Source organism: Astatotilapia calliptera, chromosome 6 (assembly GCF_900246225.1).
Source record: "Astatotilapia calliptera chromosome 6, fAstCal1.2, whole genome shotgun sequence".
NCBI classification, from domain to species: Eukaryota; Metazoa; Chordata; class Actinopteri; order Cichliformes; family Cichlidae; genus Astatotilapia; species Astatotilapia calliptera.
The window spans coordinates 24,207,292-24,227,494 of NC_039307.1; the positions used below are offsets into that span (position 1 = coordinate 24,207,292).

A 20,203-nucleotide genomic window follows, 5' to 3' on the forward strand; every position below is an offset into this window, starting at 1 on the left:
CAGGGTGTGCTTATTTGCTTTCTTGCTAAGAGTTACAGGAGACGTTTAATTTCCTCCTCATGTGTATGTTCATACATAACTACCTATTGGCAGTGTTGGGAAGGTTACTTTTAAAATGTATTCCGTTACAGAATACATGCCCCAAAATGTATTCTGTAACGTATTCCGTTACGTTACTCAATGAGAGTAACGTATTCTGAATACTTTGGATTACTTAATATATTATCGTGCTTTTTACAACAACGTGAATGTACTATTGCTGTGTGATTTATTACTATTACTGAAGGTCCGCGACTCCGAACTGTAGTAAAGGGACCTCTGACTAATATGGCGGGGTCCCTGTCGGCTCATAGCCGAAAAATAGCTTTACTTTGTTGTGTGGGTCAATTTTTCTTGCGAGAGACAGAGAGAGGCGTTGAAAGGCTGCTCCAATGGAACTTATTGTTTTCGGAGGAAAACACGAACACGGTGTACAGTCTAGGGCTGCCACAAACGATTATTTTGATAGTCGACTAGTCACCGATTATTTATGCGATTAGTCGACTAATCAGATCATCATCCACTGGACGTAAAACTACAGCTTATTGCACCAGCAGCATCTGCTCTTATATAACTATCATTAGCTTACAGCTTTAAGCTTTTAAGGTGCTAACTAAAAATAAAGACAAGATGATAGTTTATTCAATTTTAATGAAATTTGCAGATTGTTTTGGTAAAGTTTAATAAACTCCTTGCTATCTAAAATATAACAGGACACCGGAGTATATTCTCCAGCATCTCACACTTCTGATAATCAGCTGTCTGCTTGACGTTTATTCAGCTGTGTAAAAACTATAACTTTAATCTCAGCCAAACCGATTTACTCAGGAACAAATAAAATACTAAAAAAAAAAAAAGCCAAACAACAACATTTTTAATTTATCTAAGTGACTCATATATATTTAACCTGAGTCGCGAAAGACGGCAGTGGGTTTGAAAACAATTTGCCGGGAGTCCGGTGTTCTCACGGCGCTAGTGACCTAGCCCCCGGCTAGCTATCGAGCTAGTGGGTAACAGACGTCTCCGAAAACGTCGGAGCGCTTTTGAAAATATGTGGTGTCCTGATAAACTGAGCCGATATTTGAGGTTTACACAGCTACATTCTCGCCTGAAAATATGTTAAACGTTTATTTTGTGACCCAGAAAGAATAATAAGAGTAATATTAAAACTAACTAGCTACCGCCATTGTTGGAAACTAAGCTGGGCCGCGCTATGAATTCTGGGACACAGCTGCTTCTTCTTCTTCGGGGTTTAACGGCAGCTGGCATCCTTGTACATGCAGTGCTGCCATCTTCTGTTTCAGTCCGTTATTACACTCTTAAATCCTGCTATTATTCCTGCGTCTTTTGCGATCTTACAAAGCTTCAAACGACACGTCGACTATTAAATCAGTCGTCGACGATTTTGATAGTCGACGTAATCGTGACTAGTCGACAAATCGTGGCAGCCCTAGTACAGTCGAGTCTTAATAGCTTACTTACAACTGGGCTCGTCAGGCACTCTTCTTGGCTGCAGTGGTTATTATTATATTTACATGCTTCCAGCTCCCGTTTTTCCTCGACGACAACTCGTACCTTTCCACTCGCCTTTTTCTCCCTCCTCGCGCTCACAGACACATAACGTGTATGGCAGTGCATTCTCCCTGCAACACGGACTATACTGTCCATGATGCTACATTCTTTAGAGCTATGCTTGTAGCATTCTGCCTGTTAGCTTAGCACAACAACAACAACGAAAAGGCGCTCTCTCACCAGTCAGGAAACACACAGTCGCAGAAAGAGAGAGAGAGCGTTGCCCTGTAACCATGGCAACCGTAACGCTGCCGCCTGGAACGAAAGAACGTAGCTGTCAAACAAAACCCAAACAGTCCTGACCCGCGACAAAATGAAACAGGAAAGTACCGCAGTGTAATCCATTTATTTCAACAAAGTAACTGTATTCTGAATACCACCTTTTTAAACGGTAACTGTAACGGAATACAGTTACTCATATTTTGTATTCTAAATACGTAACGGCGGTACATGTATTCCGTTACTCCCCAACACTGCCTATTGGTTATTTAGTGAGCTGTCTGAAGTCTCCCTTTGTCACCTGGCTATATCAATGAGCTGTTATCTTGCAGTGTCAAACACTGCCATGCATAAGGTGCCTGGTATGGCGCAGCATCATGGACAAAAAAAGAAACTAGAGAAGGCTATTCCTTGCTGAATCCAGCTAGAGTTGAGTTGTAAGCACTCTTATGAAATGGCAGCAATTGATGCTCAGGCACTGAGAATGGGCTGCAGCTTTGGTTAGAAGTGTCCATGTAAAGTTAGATAAAACTAGTGGTGATATAGCGCCCAGTGACCATGGACAGTCAATGAAATTCATTATGAAAGCAGTGAGTTACACTGAATCAATCTTAGCTTTGACGTGACAACTGTAGCAACAGCCAGTGGGAGCAAAAAATACTGAATCCTGGACTATCCCCTAGCAAACAGCCGCCAGCTACATGTATACAGATGGGGAATGCTTACAGACCTTATGCAGGACTTTTTAATTTTGTGTCATTTTAATATTTCTGTATAAATCAATTAAAAACATGCCACAAATGTCGCATACATTTTATATGCAGAATAATGTGAAATGTTGAAACAACATTCGCAAACCCATGTGCAAAATGTGCATTAACTATACATTTAAAAATCTTTGATTTAAGATGTATTAAGATGCAATTAAAAAAATGCAAAATTCTGCTTTAATGATACCCAGTAGGCCACCTGGTGAAATATTTCCCATCATCTCTAAAGTTCACATAAACTAGTTTCTCTGCTTGTATTTCCAGTTGTTTAAATTAATTTATTTTTATGTGTGTCAGTTTTTATTAACCATGCAGCCATTCTTATCAGAACCTACACAAAATACACTGCATATTGAACTCATGCTAGGCTTTTCCCTCATTTGCCACCAAGGAGAACACAGAGATTGGCTACTCCGGGTTTATGGGGAAAAACAAGCTTGCAGATACGTTTCTGAGTAATCACATAAGAAAAAAATATCCTCTAGACCAGAAAAGTAAAGACAGGGTAGAAATGTCCTGCCGTGGCATGACTTGGTTGCAAAAAGAATGTCGATTGTAGAGAAAACTATTAGAAAACGATTCTGCTGCGCACTGGCTTTAAGCTCTCAGTAAATTCTTTACTAGTACTGCATGATGTGCAATATGCTTTAGGGCTGGGGTGTCAAACATAAGGCCTGGTGGCCAGAATTTGCCCGGTAAAAACTCAAGTCTGGCCCACTGGATGACTTTGAACAATGTGAAGGAAAACATAAATTTTTGGACTTTTCAGTGTATTTTAGTAGGCTTTGCAGCTTCTTTTGTAGACCTTACCCATAGGTATTCATAGTACACCATGGTAATTAAATCAATTTTTTTTTAAATCTCTGTTTTTGACTATTGACTATAGAAATGTATGTTTTTCCAAAGGTTCCACAAAAAACACCGAATTAACAGAAAATTACAGGACCATGTAGACAATGACCTATCAGAATTTTTACATGTTTATTTCTTGGAATTTAAGCCCAAAAAGTCATCACGCTGAAAGATTTCTTTATCATGTGGAAAAACTGCTCTTGAAATTTCACTTCTTTTATTCTATCTATCTATCTATCTATCTATCTATCTATCTATCTATCTATCTATCTATCTATCTATCTATCTATCTATCTATCTATCTATCTATCTATCTATCTATCTATCTATATATATATATATATATATATATATATATATATATATATATATATATGTATCATTAAGAAAGCAAGCCTCCACAGTGGGAACATGGTGAGAGTGATCCTTTGTGTTTTATGCACACCTGCTCCTTCTGCTGTGTTGTTCCTTATGATCCTGTGAAGCTTGTTTTACTGTTTACGATTGAATTCGAACCTCAGAAAATCCCTTGTTGTGTGTACTTCCATCATCATCCAGACCCTCTTTCTAAACAGCGCTGCTTTAAAGTGACCCAACAAAAAACAAAAGGCCACATCACCTTCAAAAATATATTAATGTTGCATGGCAATGTAAGAATGGCCCATGTGGTCTCTCCTGAAAATACCTCTAAATTGATGTTGAGCAGTTCAGCTCCAAAGGAAACACATTAGATTACTCCATTACTACAGGTTAGAAATCCCCCTGAAGAAAGAAATAGGATTCACTGACCGGTAAAATTATGTCTCAAGGAAGTGATTTTTTCTCTCTCTCTCCCTGAGCCACTCCTCAGTTAAAGCTGTGTCATGCACTTTTCATGTCTGTCAGGCCAGTGAAAATTCAGTTCACGATACCACACAGAGGGATTATACCAATAATGCATTCAAGTATTGAAGAAAAGTGTAGTGAGAGCTTGTTGACAACAGAGGAGTTGTCTTGTTCCATCTCATGGGCTTACAGTAAAAATAGATGGAAGGCAGTGCGTGCCACTGCAAACACAACTGCCAATGTTTGCCTGGAACTGAGCAAAACAGCCAGTTTCCTGGTATTTTTTCCTGGATAAAGAAGAGGAAAATCCATAGCAACAGTATGGTATCATTAGTTTTGTTTTTCTGATCACTCGTCTAGATGTTTATTTTTATTCTAACAAACGTTTATTTTCCAAAGCAATTTATTCATGTACATATACAGTTTACAGTTATGGTGGGGCTTTATAGTCATCTCAAGAATTTAGGCAGCTATCCCATTACCCAGTGTGCCTGGTCTGCTTTCATCAACAATCAGACAGGGTGCTGAGAATCTGACCCTTGTGTCAGGTTTCGCAGACACATTGCTGCTAACTGCGTGACATTAATGTTATGTGTCAATCAAGGTAACAATGAAGTACCAAGTGAGTTATCTCACTTTCCGTTATCTCAGAAGTTGGAGCTGGGAGTGATGTCACTCCCAAGTTGAGCACTTTCTACCAAAAACCAAGAAAAACCAGGATTTGTTTTCTCCAAAAGTTGATTCTGTTCATCTGGAGTTTTTCCAGATGAACAGAATCAACTTTTGGAGATTTACTGACCTGGAAGATTGAGCATGCATCAAGACAGGATTTATTTTGCACTTTAGCAAGCTAGGCCCATTCATGCATCACTAACAATCTAGTGCTATGCTTGCACTTGTCAGAGTTCTGCGTATAGCTTATTTAGCCAGTAACAAATACACAACAGAGGCAGTAGAGATGAAAAGTTTTACAGTTTTACTACTCTTTGCACTCTTGCTATCTTGGATTGTGAGGTTGGTTTTGGTGGGGCTGCTCCAACTTTCCAAGCTGGTAATCAGACTTGAGTGAGCGTTCCAGTTGAAAATTCTGACTAGAGACTGGGAAATGAAATGGAATGCATCTCAAGGACCCACTCACACAGGTTTAGAGAGTCATTTTTCCCTAGTGAGCCACCTGTCACTGTCTATTTTTTAATTGATTGTCAGTAACCTCCTGATTGAATAGGTTGCCAGCACATTGCTGTATGCCTGTAGTTTGCAAGGAAGTGAAAGACTTGTCTACAAACACTGTTCAGCTGCTCTCCAAGCTGCGGTGAAACTGTAAAAAAAGGCAACACAAATTGGAACAACAACCATTTTCTTCAAAGTTAAAGTTGTGCCTTTTGAAAAATTGAGGGACAACTTTTACTTTGAAGGCAAATTTTCTCCATTTCCACGTTTTCAAGCTTTTCCGCTGCTCAGCTAGTAATTAGCGAGTGTTTGCACGCAAACGCGAAAAACTGCAGGAAATTGTGGCAACCTGTAATCAACCACAGCAATCACTGGGAGGTTTGTAGTGCAGCAGCTTCAGTGCAACTGATCTCACCCAGCACCCACCTCCAGAAACCACTGCCACTCAGTGGGTGCAAACACATTTTTTCCTTGCAGCTGGCTGTGTTGTTGTGTCCATTATGGAGGACAAATCTCGAGCAATGTGTGCAAGACGTCACATGAGAAACCTTATGCAACTGGATCATAACTGAGCTTTCTTATGCAGCTCTGACATGCAAAGTGAAGAGAATATTTGGAGTACATCCTACAAGGCTAATAGACAGTATGTTTGTGGGTTTTTTTGTTACTGCACTCCATTTTAAGATTTGCCTGATTCAAACCATTTTGACTGGAGCTTTGGAAGTATGGGAACATCATCTTTCTGTGAATGAGCTCGATCAATCAGCACCTTTCCTTAACTAACAGGCAAATATTAACCTCTGAAAAACCGCTCTTGCTTCTGCGCTGACAGAAAATAAAGAAGACTTGACAAATATGTCAATCATGCCTACCTGGCTGGAGCACAGTAAAAAAAAAAAAAAGCTACAATGAGCACAATGGCAGGCAAATAATGAAGTAGATAAAACATATTTTAATCTATTAAACACGAATCTCTGAATGTGCTTCTGCACCTTAACCTTCCAAGTCTCCTGAGGTATTTTACTGCAATTCCTGGTCCTGCAGGTTTTTTTTTGGAGCCTTGAAAATTGCAATAGTAATAATAATGAAAAAAAAAGAAACCTTGTATTACTAGAAGCAGGCTTGGGAGTATATGGAGAGAAGAAGCAGAGCAGACAGCGAGGCAGTGGTCGATAAACTTCAACAAAATGAGAATGGAAGTCGAGAGCCATCCGTTAACCTGCAGCACTTGAGGAGACGAACCTCAGCTGTAGTTAATGTAGACATGTTGGGGACTGGCAAAAAGAGGCAGTGGACTTAAACAACACTAAGGGCATGATAGCTAGTTCAGAGAAATAAAGTGAACGAAACAGCAGGCTAATGAGCCATGAAAAGATGGAACCCACTGGCACCAGCATTGCTGCCAGAAAAAGAAACAAGTAAATAAAGTGGGTGAGGAGAACAAACAAACAAAGACTATTCCAGCAGCTCTTGGCTCTTGAGGAGAATCAGGCAGTGCTCAGGTAGCCTTGTTCTCTGTTTATCCGAGAACAACAGAGAAATGGGCCGAGGTGTGTTCCTCCAGGTGCATTGTGGGCATTGCCCACGGATGCGCTGTTTGATTTGCGCTCGGCCTTGCAGTTGTGCTTGTCTGTGAGCTCTTGACATGTGCACTGCCGCATGAATAATTGAGGCCTCGCACGCAGTCAGGGTCCAGCAAGCACTGCTTGCTCTCTCTCTCTTTTGCTTTCCCTCAGTCCTCCTTTTGTTTCTCCCCCTCTGTCAACCTTCCCTAAGTCTCTTTGTCTCACTTTGCCTTTCAGCTGGATTCAACAGCCAGTCCTTGGCAGTCTTTGTCTTGAAGATAGCGTGGCATTTAGTGAATTTTAACAGAAACAAATTGTATCTTGACCCCTGACACCCCTTACTCATTTCTCCTCTGCAGTTAATGGCATATTAAAAACCTACAGCAACTAGAACTGCAACTCTTCTGATTCTATCCCGAGTATCTGGGATAAGTCCTAAAGTACTAAAGCAAATTTAGTGCATAACAATCTGTGATGTTTGTGAAGACATAGCAGATTTATTAAGTCCAACCACACTGTACAGACGTGTGCAATTAAACATATAATAATGAATATTGGTATATCTCCCAAAACATAATTTGTCCTTGATCTGGTTCAGTCCTTTTTAAGTTGCTTGACTGACAAACGTTTGGCAGCTACTCCTGTTGAGTGCACACCAGAGGTCTAGCTGTAGTTTGAGATAAAGAAAAAAAGCCATACCTGGGTTAGACTGTTGATGAAGACATGCTAAATCAATGAGAAAAGACTGGAGGAGATGAGAATATACGAGCGGTCTGTCTCTTTGTATCTCCCTCCCACTCTCTTTCTCCCTCCCCTCACTTTCTGCTTCATACTCAGGCCAGTACAGTTATCAGCCCCAGCAGATAAACAAGTCTGGCTGCCAGATATAACTCCAATATGTGAAACTCAATCATAACTCCGGAAACCGGCTGGGAATATCAAAGGAGGAAAGAGGAAAATGAAAGCTGCCATGCCCACAGGGCAAAGCCCAAGGTCCCTTTTGGCAACGTAAAGCTCCCTCTCTTCCCTCTTTTCTATCACTTATTTATCTTAGAAAGTTAAAAAAAAAAAAAAATCACCATGCACCATACCCTGTTTTCTAACCCCCTATAAATTTTTGTGAACATGTCTCACTAGTTTTTATAGTATATAGTGAAGGAGCTGTGCTTGGTGTCTTCATTCTTGAGTTCAGGACACTGATAGCTGTAGGGTACACGTTTCTGAAGTCTTCTTCACTCTCCATCTTTTGCCAGTAGGATGTCTGTGATTTCCACTTGTCAGTGAGGGCTAGTCATGCAGAGGGGATGGGACCTGTGCATCAGAGGGAAAGAGAAAACTTAAAGGGAAGAAATGAAAAAACAAGTGTGTGTGTGTGTGTGTGTGTGTGTGTGTGTGTGTGTGTGTGTGTGTGTGTGTGTGTGTGTGTGTGTGTGTGTGTTTTAGAGGGAGGGGGACTAGCTTTGACCGGACTCACTCATGCTTTGACATTGACGGCCCTGAGAGAGAAGAATAGGACCAGCTACCCCAGAGGACCATAAAGAGAGGGAGTGAGGGTGGGAGTAAAAGGAGGGGGTGATCTGCCAGAGCCTGCTCTCAGCTTTGAAGCAAGGACTAGAAAGGGCTGAGGGCACTGTTAGCCCCCTTGAAGTGGTTTCAGCACTTGTCACTCTTTTGGGCATCGCCTAGAGCTGTGGACAGCTCTGCTCTTTCAGGATGAGGTCCCACAATGGACTCTGCAGCACTGATGCTCACCTTGATGTGGTGACTTGGATCAATAGTCAGACCAGTGAGCCACTGGCTCCAGCATGTTGTGATGTTAAAAAGTAGCAATGCCTGTGTGCCGGGCAAGTGAGAGGAAGTGTCAAGATCATCTCAGCAACACACTGCAGGCTACAAAGTAGTGGAAAACCGCAGCGGATCAAGCTATAAAAAGGACTTTTCTAAAAGGTTGGAAGTGATAGAAAAATGGAAACAAAACAGATGGAAATAACTTTATGTAGTGAAGCGAGTGGTTGTCTGTATTCTTTCAGCATGTCGCTGATAAACCCACAAATAATTATTCCTTTTTTTCTCTGCTCCGCAGAGCATTTCAGGACCTTTCAACTCTGTGTTTTGGTTTCATTGCACACGACTAATCGTTTTTCCTTCTTTCAGGGGAGCCGGTGGAGAAGTAAACATACAGACACGCATATAAGAAAGATATTAGAAAAGAAAAATACAAATTTTATTCAAACCCAGTGTTACTGCAATCAAACTATTGTATTTGTGAGGCAAAAAGCAGAATGAAACGGTTTGCCATGTGGCCGGGGGTCAACCCACAAATGATAATAATCATTTTTGCTTGTGTCTTTCTTTCATGTTTCTTAGTGCTGTTATTATCCTTTTTTTCTTGTGGTGTTGGTGTCACCACTGCATAAATTATTTTGGATTGAAAACCCACATTTTAAACTCAATTAATCATCCTGTGTTATGAATAAAGATCTAGCTATTGTAACAGATTAAACTGTCTGAAAATCAGTTGAAAATTCAGTAGGTTACAGTCATTCTTAATCCTGTGCAGCATGCATGCATGAGAATGAGCTCTACCCGAACAATGATGCCTCATTCCAGTTAACAGCAGAGACCAAGGGAGCATCTTCATGCCTGTACCTGTGAGGTCTTCCAGTCTCCCTCATTCATTTACTACCTGTTTTATTTTATAGGTTATTTTTCAGGAAATGCACATTTTTCCATAGTGATCTGCCTGGAGTCACTGACTGGTCTCTAAGCCTGTATGAGTAAAGTCTAATATTACAAAAAGGCGCTTCAGTGCTTTCTTTGTTACCACAGGACACAACAGGCCATTTTTGAAAGAAAAGGAAGCCCTGCAACAGACTGGCAAACTGTCCAGAGTGTACCCCGCCTCTCACCCTATGGCAGCTGGGATAGGATCCAGCTCCCCTCCCCCGAACCTGGATTCGATAAGTGGAAGAATGGATGAATGGAGGAAATAATACTGTCCCACAGCTTCAAAGTAACGCTCTGTACAACAATCAGCATAACTGACAAGTACACAGACCATCATGCAAATTACTGCACTTACCATCTTATCTTATAACTTGCTGTTTTTTAAAAAATCGACAAGCATATTTTTTGCTGCCTTGTGTGCAGCACTATGTATTGTAGAGTTTAGCATCTATCCTGACACGTGTGTGCGTGTGTGTGAGTGTCCTCTCTCCAAAGAATCATATTTCAAAAGTTATATTTTTAATCAGCAAACATTTGTCTTAGATACAGCACTGCACATCCTGTTTATCATATATTCCGCTCAATAAAAAAACAGTTTCCTTGCTTTAGCAACCCAGCTCAATAAATAGCCTCCCAAAGTACCCACTAAGTACTATTAGTATTTACTGCCTGTGTTTCCTCTGGCCCCTCTTTTGGCCTCTCCTATCCCTAAAGATAGATTACATCCAAGACAGCCTATGACCGATGGATAGGGGGCACAATGCCTGAGCCTTTGGAGAAATATGTGCTTATGAAATCATAAATATTATCTCAAAGACTAATTAGCATTAAGAGCACTGGTGATTTTATTTATCAACTTTAGCCACAATTAATAACCACAGCCTTGAGAAGAGCACGAGGCAGATAGGCAGGACATGTTTGCCGCGTCAAGGCCGTAAACCCATAACACAAATAGACTGATTGAGGCAGCCCCACTGGGGGAATAAGTAATTGCGCCTGAGAAATTTTAATTGCCCTGAAATGCATTCTAAATTACACTACCTTGTTTTCAGGCAGAAGTAACATGGCTAAAGGGTTAGGATAATGGTGGAGTGTCATGGGTAAGTAATGGGTTGCTAAACACCAGATTAGTTTGTGGGGCTGTTTTTTTTAACAGATTTTATCCTGTATTTCTTAAAAGGCTACCCAGATGCTGCAGCATTGAGGACCGCTAATACTCCCTGTTTAACTGCCCACAGTATTTGTTTAACTTTAAAGCACTCGGTAAATAAAGGAAAATTCTCACATCTGTATGGCAAACACATCTTTGTAAAGCTAAACCAGTTAACCAGCCTAAAACCAGACTTGACTGACACCACTATATACATGATGAAAGTGCTGCCCCCCCCCCCCCAAAAAATATTTTAGGTTTAATTTGGTTTATCCACAAAAGCAAATTAAAGAATCATAAATACAAATATAAAGAAATTTTTAAGGTTAATTTAGCAGGTGAATATATATATATATATATATATATATATATTGGATAGCAAACACAGGTTGAGGAGGAATGGGCGGAAATATCCAGGGGATATGGGGCTGATGGTCTCGTTACTAATTATCTTTATTGTGCTTCCATGGCAGTTTTTCAGTGTGGGGCCTGTCGCTGGCTCTGGTGTAGGAAGTACTCCAGAGCTGTCCTCAGTGGGTGCTGGTAACTGCTTAAGGAATTACTGTGAGGTCACAGAGCTCAACTCTTTTGTGTTTTAATCCCTGTTGGATTCATGGCACAGCCAGGAGTTTGTGAACAGGGAGCGGTTCGGCCACCATGCTGCACGCTTCACTAGCAGTAATTTGTAGGTCATAGGCTTTTCGGGAGTTTGTAGAGACTGATAGATGGACACCCAAAATGTGTGCTCCACTTATGCCACAGGCCAGTAGAAGACCTGGCTGACAGCAAAACAGCCATGCCCCAAAGGTGAGCGTGTACTTCATCTGCTTCACACTCCAAACCTCCTACTCTCTGATTCTCACCCTCGCTGCGGGAGGTCTCACACAAGCCCTCTGTCATGAAAAGTGAAGTGACCAGTGGGCGAAAACAAAAAAGGCTCTGACAGCCCTGATGCTGTAGGATTCAGTAGCTGGATGTTTTACTTTGTGATTCATGACAAGCACTGTGTTGAATTACCTTTCATTCAAATGCTCACACGCTCGCTCGTTGTCTGCTACTCACAGTGGAGTACTCAGAGATTTTTGATGATTTTTGTTTCTCTGAGATCTCCCAACCATGTTTTGACCCTGCGGTTGTTGCTGGCGTTTGCATCACCTCCAAATAGTTTTGTGAAATTCAAGGGGGGAAACCTATCAGATGGACGAAGATTGGACTGATGTGTTTGCAGAAAATCAGTAAACAACATTAATTTCATATGAATTAATACTGGAAACTGGAAGTGGCAATTCTCACATGGGTTTCTTCCTTTCTTTTTTTTGGATACACTTCCTGAGATAAAAGTAAGATATCAATTAAAGTTTGAAGTGATGACTCAAAGTCATCTGACAGGGAGAACTACATTTTATGAAAGATTTACTGAATAATTTGTCATTCTCTAGATCCTGAGAAACCTTATTCAGGTTACGTGCAGGACTGTAAAGTGCTGATAGGGGAGCTAGCCTGCCAACTCTGTAGCAAAGACCTCTGTACTGTACACTTCTACAAAATTAACACAGGAGCCAGTTGATCTTTGTGGCTTCAGGGTAAAACAGATGCCATAAGTAAAGCCAGATACAGTTTGAAAGCACCCTGAGATCATACACTGTCTTTAACATCAAAAAAATGTCCACATGGATACTCCTAATGGGTTTAACTTGGATGAATTATTCAAATCTCCCCTGAATGTATCTTTCTGGCAAGTGGATTCGAAACACACATATGGTCATGGCTAGCTGTTATCGCTCTTCTAAATGTTTATTAGTCTGTATTTCAGCACAATCTGTCTTCTGAAAGTTGATCCAGTTTTTCAACAGCTAATTGGACCATTGACAATCAATAGAAATCCAGAGTGCTGCTTTCCATTTTTATCACTGAACTGTGATATTAAATGTAAACGATGTCTTAAAATTAAAATATTGCACTTGATGCTGTGATATGGCACTGGGAATATTTCAGTGATCAAAGTTTGTCTAAAAAAACACATCAACTTTTTAAATTTTAATTTGTGTCGAGACAATATGTGGTTACCGATGCCGAGCCACCAGTGTAAAAGATACTGCATTTATATGAATGCATGTGTCCTCATCTCACTGATTGGGGTTATATTTTATTCCCTTTATCCTTCAACATCACACAGTATATAGCACATACGAAGAATTTGGGCTTGAATTATTACATCATTAATATTTTCATCTGCTGGCTGGCGCATTCAATTTTAAGCAGAGAACTTTTCAAAGTGGTGGAGAATCAGCAAAGAATTGGTCTCAGAAATGAATAACACACTCGCCTGCTGCGAACTGTCAAATCATCCAGATTGCTTGACTTTTTGAAGATCCTGCCACATGCGGTCTGCTTTACGAGGCCAATGAAGAGGGAGCTCTGCTAAAGCTCGGTGGGGGACTCACTTTGATACCCAACCCAACATGGCTTACTGTGACAACACATCACAGGGGGTCTGTGTGAAGCTGCTAATCTCTAATAAGGCACGAAACCCTGTTTCTGATGAAGCTGCTGAATGCTAGGTTGATCTTTACAGAACAGTTTTAATGTGGCCTGTTTATGATGATGTCTTAAGGCCACTGAAGTAGAAGCATTAATGACTGGGCCCTCACTCTTGGATGTGCTCTAATTCAATGTTATTCAATGGCACTATAGATCTTTATTTTATGATAACCCTACTGAGAACTGTTTAAGCAAAAATATGAATTTATTACCTAATTTATAAGCATTAAATGTGACATATAGCATAAGGAGTGTATATGGCACTTGGTTAGGCCCACCTTTGTCTTCAGAACTGTCTTAATTCTCCACAGCAAAGGTTGGAGACACATTCCTCAAAGATTTTGATCAATATTGATGTGATAACATCACACAGCTGCTGCAGATTTATCAGCTGAACATCAATAATGTGCTCTGTTTGAGTGAAATATGATGACTGTGGAGGCTATTGAGTACAGTGTCACTGCCATGTTCAAGAAACCAGTTTAAAATGGCTTATCTTGGCATGGTGGACTATCCTATTGGAAGCAGCCATCTGTAGATGGGTACATTGTAATCATAAAGGGATGGCTTACTCAGGTAGCCCGTGGCATTCGATGCTCAGTTGGTACTAAGAGGCCAATTTTCTGTTCTTAGTTGAAAATTAGTGGCACCCAGTGTGGTCTTCTGCTGCTGCAGTACATCTGCTTTAAGGTTTGATGAGTGGTGTGAGATGCTCTTCTGCATATCTTGGTTATAGTGAGTGGTTATTTGAAGTATCCGACTTAGGAGTTAGTCAGTCCAGTCTGATTTTTTGCAATGAAATACGAGTAGATCAGCCATTTTTTAAGTACTCTGGTCACTAAAATCACCTTCCTCCCAGAAAAAAGAAAATGACAGATGCTGCATTTTGACATTAGAGTATTGCAACTGCAATATTGAGGTTATTTAACCTGCATTATCAATACTTAACACTTTCTAACTAACTAATGTAATTATTTAACAGAAAAGATGTCCAAAATACAGAATCGTTTATGTCGTTAGGAAAATATTTGACTATAAAAGTGGGAAATTCACACATTTTTTACGGAGTTTTATGCAAGAAAGAAGGATAATAGGCTACCGCTTATACCTGGAGCCAAATTTGCTCATTCTGGACTGTTGACAGATTGGGAATTGGCACATAAGCAGTCTGCAATATTACGTAATGTAGCAAACAGCTTATGTGGGCAGAATAAACTAGCCAATAGTCAAAAAATATGTTTAAAAGCACATATAACTACACCTTACACTATTTTTGTGGTCAATTTAACTTATATAGACAAAGCTAACTTTACTCATTTTAGTAGTGTATCATTAGGCAGAGATTTGTGTTCAATATCTGTGAATAAACCTCCCACAGAGGTTTTTTGATCAGTTTTATCTGATTTGACCTGTAGCCGCAGGGAAAGCACGAACTGTGTTGATAATAACTTGCATTAGCAGTCCATCCCAGTGAGCTAGCAAGTAGGAACTCTCTGAAATGGAATACACCTGACTTTTTATGACCTTTTTATGAGTCAAACTGTCTTCTGTGAAAAAGATCAATAATCTTTTTATTATATGCAGAAGAGTCTATTATTTCTGAAGTATTTCTTGGCTAATCTGAAGCCAGATTCCTGTTGGTATTGTTTTCTATGGCTGTAGCCTCTACATATTTTAGTGATAGCACACTGGTAAGACCACGTATGGATAACATATTGTTATTCTTAAATAAATAAAAAAAGCAATATGTCACACTTTAGCATGAACTAAATGTCTAATCAGTGGTTTTATATTGGACTTTTAATTAACCTGAAGAATGAATCCATAAAAACGATATAAACTAAATCTGAGTCACATGTTATCTATTGTTTTTGTGTGTTTCAGCTGTGACATGCTTCACATTGCACATGCTTACAGTACTTCACGGATCACTGCAATTATGAAGCGCTGCAAGCAAAGATGATTTTACTTTAAAGGTGTGCCACTTAGCAAACACTGATGTTCAGCATCATGAGTAACTCAGCTGCTCATACTGAAATGCTTTCCAAAGGACACTGACTGATAATTAGTGTGCATGCTGCTTTTCCCAGCATGAAAAGCACAAAAGTAATAATTTGAATAATAACCTGAATTATGGCTGCATTCCATTTAGGTGAAATTGTTTCAGTCTCTCATAATTGTGGGTACTGGAAAAATAAAACATCTTACAGGTACAACTGGAAGAGAGCCCTCACTCATTTTAATAGTTAACTTGTGTGCGCTTCCTGCTGATATTACTGTCTCTTGCAGATAATTAACCCATAAGCACTTAACTCTAGACTTAAGTGGTCATGGGTTGTAACCCGTAAGTGTTGCTTACCATATGTGCACATTACGAAATATTCCTGAAGTTAAATTTGTTTACAAAAAAGGGGGGGAAAAGCCGATCCACACTGTCTTCAGACTATTGAGAGACATTAAGACGAGGGTGGTGGAGGTGAGCTGTCTCGTTTGCGTGACAACTTCTTTTATGTTGTTTTATGTTGTGGAAACAAGGAGCAAATAGACAATAAATGCTGCTGATGATCTTGCTGTCAGACCCTGCCATTTCATAATGTAACAGAGCAAATTATGAGAGACCTTGCAGTGCAGTGCTGGGGCTCAGCGTGGGATTAGGGGGCAACTATCTCAAGGCTGTGCTTCTCAGATAACCGTACCTAAAGCAACCTTTTCGTGAACACACAATTACCCGTGCGCTCCCTCCCCCCATTTCCCTTCACCACCTCCCTTTTGAATTTCATCAGGGGCTTAATTAGTATACAAATAAAACTTCCCTTATCTCCCTCTCGCCCTAATTGGCCTGTCTTTAGTTATGCCTGGTGAGTGTGTGTGAGAGAGCCGGGGCCCCTGTAATTAGGGTGACCGTGTTCACCTTTCCTCTCAGATGCACGGGTGCTCAGGCAGCCCAAGGGGACAGAGGGGCTCTGCATTGTGCTGTATGCTCACATAAATGTGTGTGCGTGTATGTGTGTGTGTTTGTATGGGGATGGTGGGGAGGTGCACTCAGGATTATTGCTCTGCAATCATTCTTGGACCATCCCTACGGTGTTCTCATGAGCCTAGCAGGGCTTTGGGTGCTGCTGGTTCCCACTGAACGGAAGGGGCATCCTACTTTTTTCATTCTCTTTTCTCTCTGTTCCCCGCCTTCCACAGCTAAAGTGTTTATCGATTAACTCGGCCCTCCCTTCAACAACTTAATATTAGGTGACAGTGCACTGTGTTCTCACCGTAATTAGAGTTCAGCTCCTAGGTGGGGGTGTGAGGTTGTGGGGGGGGGGGGGCAATTAGAACCTTTTGTTATTACGGTAAACTTGATTCATCTTCCTTCGGCACGGCACGGCTCTGCCCTGCTCTGCTCCGGTCTCCGCTGCTCTCAGATGCTTACCAAGGGTATCGGCCATCCACCCTCTTGAAATTGGCTAACCTGCAAATTATCATGTTTGCTGCTAGACCGACCCCATCCACCCCCACCCCAGCCAGCAACCACCCACCCCACCGAACCCTAACTCCCAGGTCTCCTCTCCTCATGATGCCAATAACACGCAGTAATAACTGTAAAAATCCCCAGTCAAATCCCCAATCAAATGCCTGGACTCAAAATCACAACACTGGACTTCAAGAGCAACTGAGAATACATCTTTTAACTGTATGACTGCACGCTGCATTTGATTAAAGTCTTTTATGTTTGATAACATTATTTAAGACTGTACAGATTTTAATTTCACTCTAACAATGAGTCCAAATTCATTTTTCAGACCTTTCATTTGTAGATATTGCAAATGTTACTCCTGCCAAGGGTGTTGTTGTTGGTAGCTTGGTTGCTTTGTTTGTCCCTCAACGGATATCAGAGAAATTTGGAGGAAGGTCAAGCTGCGAAAAATTTAAGGAGTTTGTCGGCAGGCATAGAGGAGAGATATTTGGAGTGTGGATGGTCCTGGCAGCTAATTGAAATGGGAGAAAATGAGACCCACATTTCAAAGAGAGCCCAATCTAGCAGGTGATTCTAAATGTTTTTGATTGTTCAGGGCAAACAGTTAATCGCCTCCTTCACTAATCATGTATTTCAAATGTTGCTGAACACTGCACAACACTGCACGCACACAATGTCACATGACTGGCTTGCCAAGTGCAGCTAATGTTAGCAGTACTAGCAGCAGCGCGGTGGTTGATGAATGTGCTTACATGTTGTTGAATGGTAATAGTCTACATGAATTCACTCCGTGCTGCAGATCTGGTTTCCACTGCTGTCTTCCTTTCTGCTTGTTTACAAAGAGGGAAGCCACTGAGGTCACTGAGGCGGTGGGGTTGTAACATTTCACAAACAAAAGTCAACTGTTGTTGTAGATTAATAGAATATGAATTTCTGGCGCTGATTAGTGAAGGCTGCAGCGTTCAGACATCTCCAGTTTTGAGGCCATGTTTATTCCTTTGAGGAGACAAATCATCATTTTGTGCACACAGAATATAAATTAATTCCCTCAATTTATTAGTTACATGTTTTATAACAGGCAAGAGAGAGAGAGAGAGAGCAGTCAAACAGACCAGAATCTCCCAGAATCCATGGTGTGAAATACACAGGAGCTCAGCTTTTGTAGAGGTCTCTTACAGCACACAGCAGCACCCACTTTAAATCTGCCATCAAACTTCCGAGACAGGTGTGTTGAGATAGAAAGGTTAGGGACCTATTAAGACTGTACCTCATGTCTAAGGTGAACAAACAGACCTAATTTTAATGAATTATTGATGATGTCTGACAGGAATTAGTGTAATTATTATTTGAAGAAATTGTTTACTGTTCGTGGTCTACAGAAGTTGAATTGTTTTACTAAGGACATCAAACTGCTTGCATGACAAGCAGTTTGATGTCCTAATGCTGTTTGCTGCTTCCAGCTGTTTGTAGGAGGCTCTCCTCTTGTATCACGAAACATCTGTAGCTCTTCTTTTGGTAATATAAGGTAGTGGAATTGTTTCTGGAGCATATACACAGAAGCTATAACTTTTATTTATGAATTATTAATAATTGATAAATCAAAATTTCGGAAACTAAGTGCAACTTGTATTCATGTTATAGCATTTTTTTGTCTTTAAGGTAACAACTGAGCTGAACTAATATTGGTATTTGTTTACTTCATGCTTTCAGTTTAATCTACTTGGGTACCACATGTAGTTTTGGCTAATGTGTAACCATATGGAAGGGATAATACAACAACAACTACTACTACTAATAATAATAATGTAATTATATATCTAATCATAATTATAATTATAGGTAATGGCAACAGAATATAAAATTATTGTTTCCTCTTTGATTCAGTTTCCATGAAGGATTAAAGTTAAGTCTTCTTTAAGCTTTTCATCAACTTCTTTCTCAGGAAGATTTTGTTGATGTCATGTGACTTCCTATCGCCTTTGTTGTTTTTTTCTCAGAAACAAACACGAACATGCCACTGGTATCATGAACACTATTAAAGAAAAGTGACCAAAGCTATCCCACGATCTAAAGTTTCAGTTGCAAACCATATGTTGCCATGTTACCTTTGCACATCAAACTGGTTTATCAGCCATTAGGTTAGATTACCATGGCTTGCATCAGCGCTAGGTTGCTAGTTCTAGGTCTGTATCATAGATGACGTTTTATGGGGTGGAGCCTCAATATGTAGGTCTGGAGAGGTGCAGCTAGACAAAGTAACCTTCTCACCTTTTTGACAATGACGTAAATTTGATGAAGTTTGAGAGACCTTGATTTTCTCTCAAATTAGCGATGAACAGAAAGCAAACCAGTTTATGCAGGGTTCCTCTAACTGCTGTGAGAACAAGTGAAAGTGAATTGTCTGCAGGTAAATGTTGTTACTAGCTAGCAAAAGTGCTTTAGTTTTTCAAAAACTGTATTTTTATCCAAAACGTTTTCCTCTAAAGTTTAACATACTTTTGTTCTAAGCTAACATTATCTGCATGTGAAAATCAAAGTATCTGTGGGCTGTTAGTACGAAATAAGCAGGTAATTTAGGTTATGTTTAGCTGTAATTGAAGGAAAACTCCACATCTGAGTGCGTTTTAGAAGCAGCTGGTGTGTTTAAAAATTCCACTTAAAATGGGGTCAAAACTTTTATCAATTAATTTCACTGTGAAGAATGGCATGCCTTATAATACCCACATTTATATGATTATTTATTAGACAAAAGAGGCAGAACCAATGAAATCTTAAATTGAATGACAATAAAATGATTGCATTTGTGTGTAGCCTATTGTGAGTGTAGGATCTGGCCCATAGATCCAGCTTAGATGTAGCTGATGGGCTTGACACATCTAAAATAAACAAATTTCATCACTTTTGTGAAAAAGAAAAATAGCAGTTGGTTGATAAACAGGTACCTATGACCTCTAATGCACATATAAAACTTAATTTACCCCTTAAATATTATATACACTCACCAGCCACTGCATTAAGTTAGACCTGTTGGTTGTTGGCACAGATATTTAACCAGACACTCACATGGCAGTAACTCAGCGCATGTAGCCATGATAACACAACCTGTTCAAACCAAGCAACAGATTAAGGAAGAAAGGTGATTTAAGTTACTTTAAACGTGGGGTGGTTGTTTTTGCCAGACGGCCTGGTCTGAGTATTTCAGAAACTACTGTTCCACTGGGATTTTCCTACATAATCTCTAGGGTTTACAGATAAGAGTCAGAAAAAGAGAAAATATCCAGTGAGTGGCAATTCCCTGGGTGAA

General features: G+C 40.2%; 1 long non-coding RNA gene across 1 annotated transcript in view; it reads left to right on the forward strand.

The window, feature by feature from the left end:
* Positions 1-19,065: 19,065 nt before the first annotated feature.
* Positions 19,066-20,203, forward strand: part of LOC113024312 (uncharacterized) — an 88,463-nt gene continuing 87,325 nt past the window's right edge. Inside the window, exon 1 of the long non-coding RNA XR_003272647.1 lies at positions 19,066-19,306. This is a non-coding gene — a long non-coding RNA (uncharacterized LOC113024312). The remainder of the gene's footprint in view (positions 19,307-20,203) is intronic.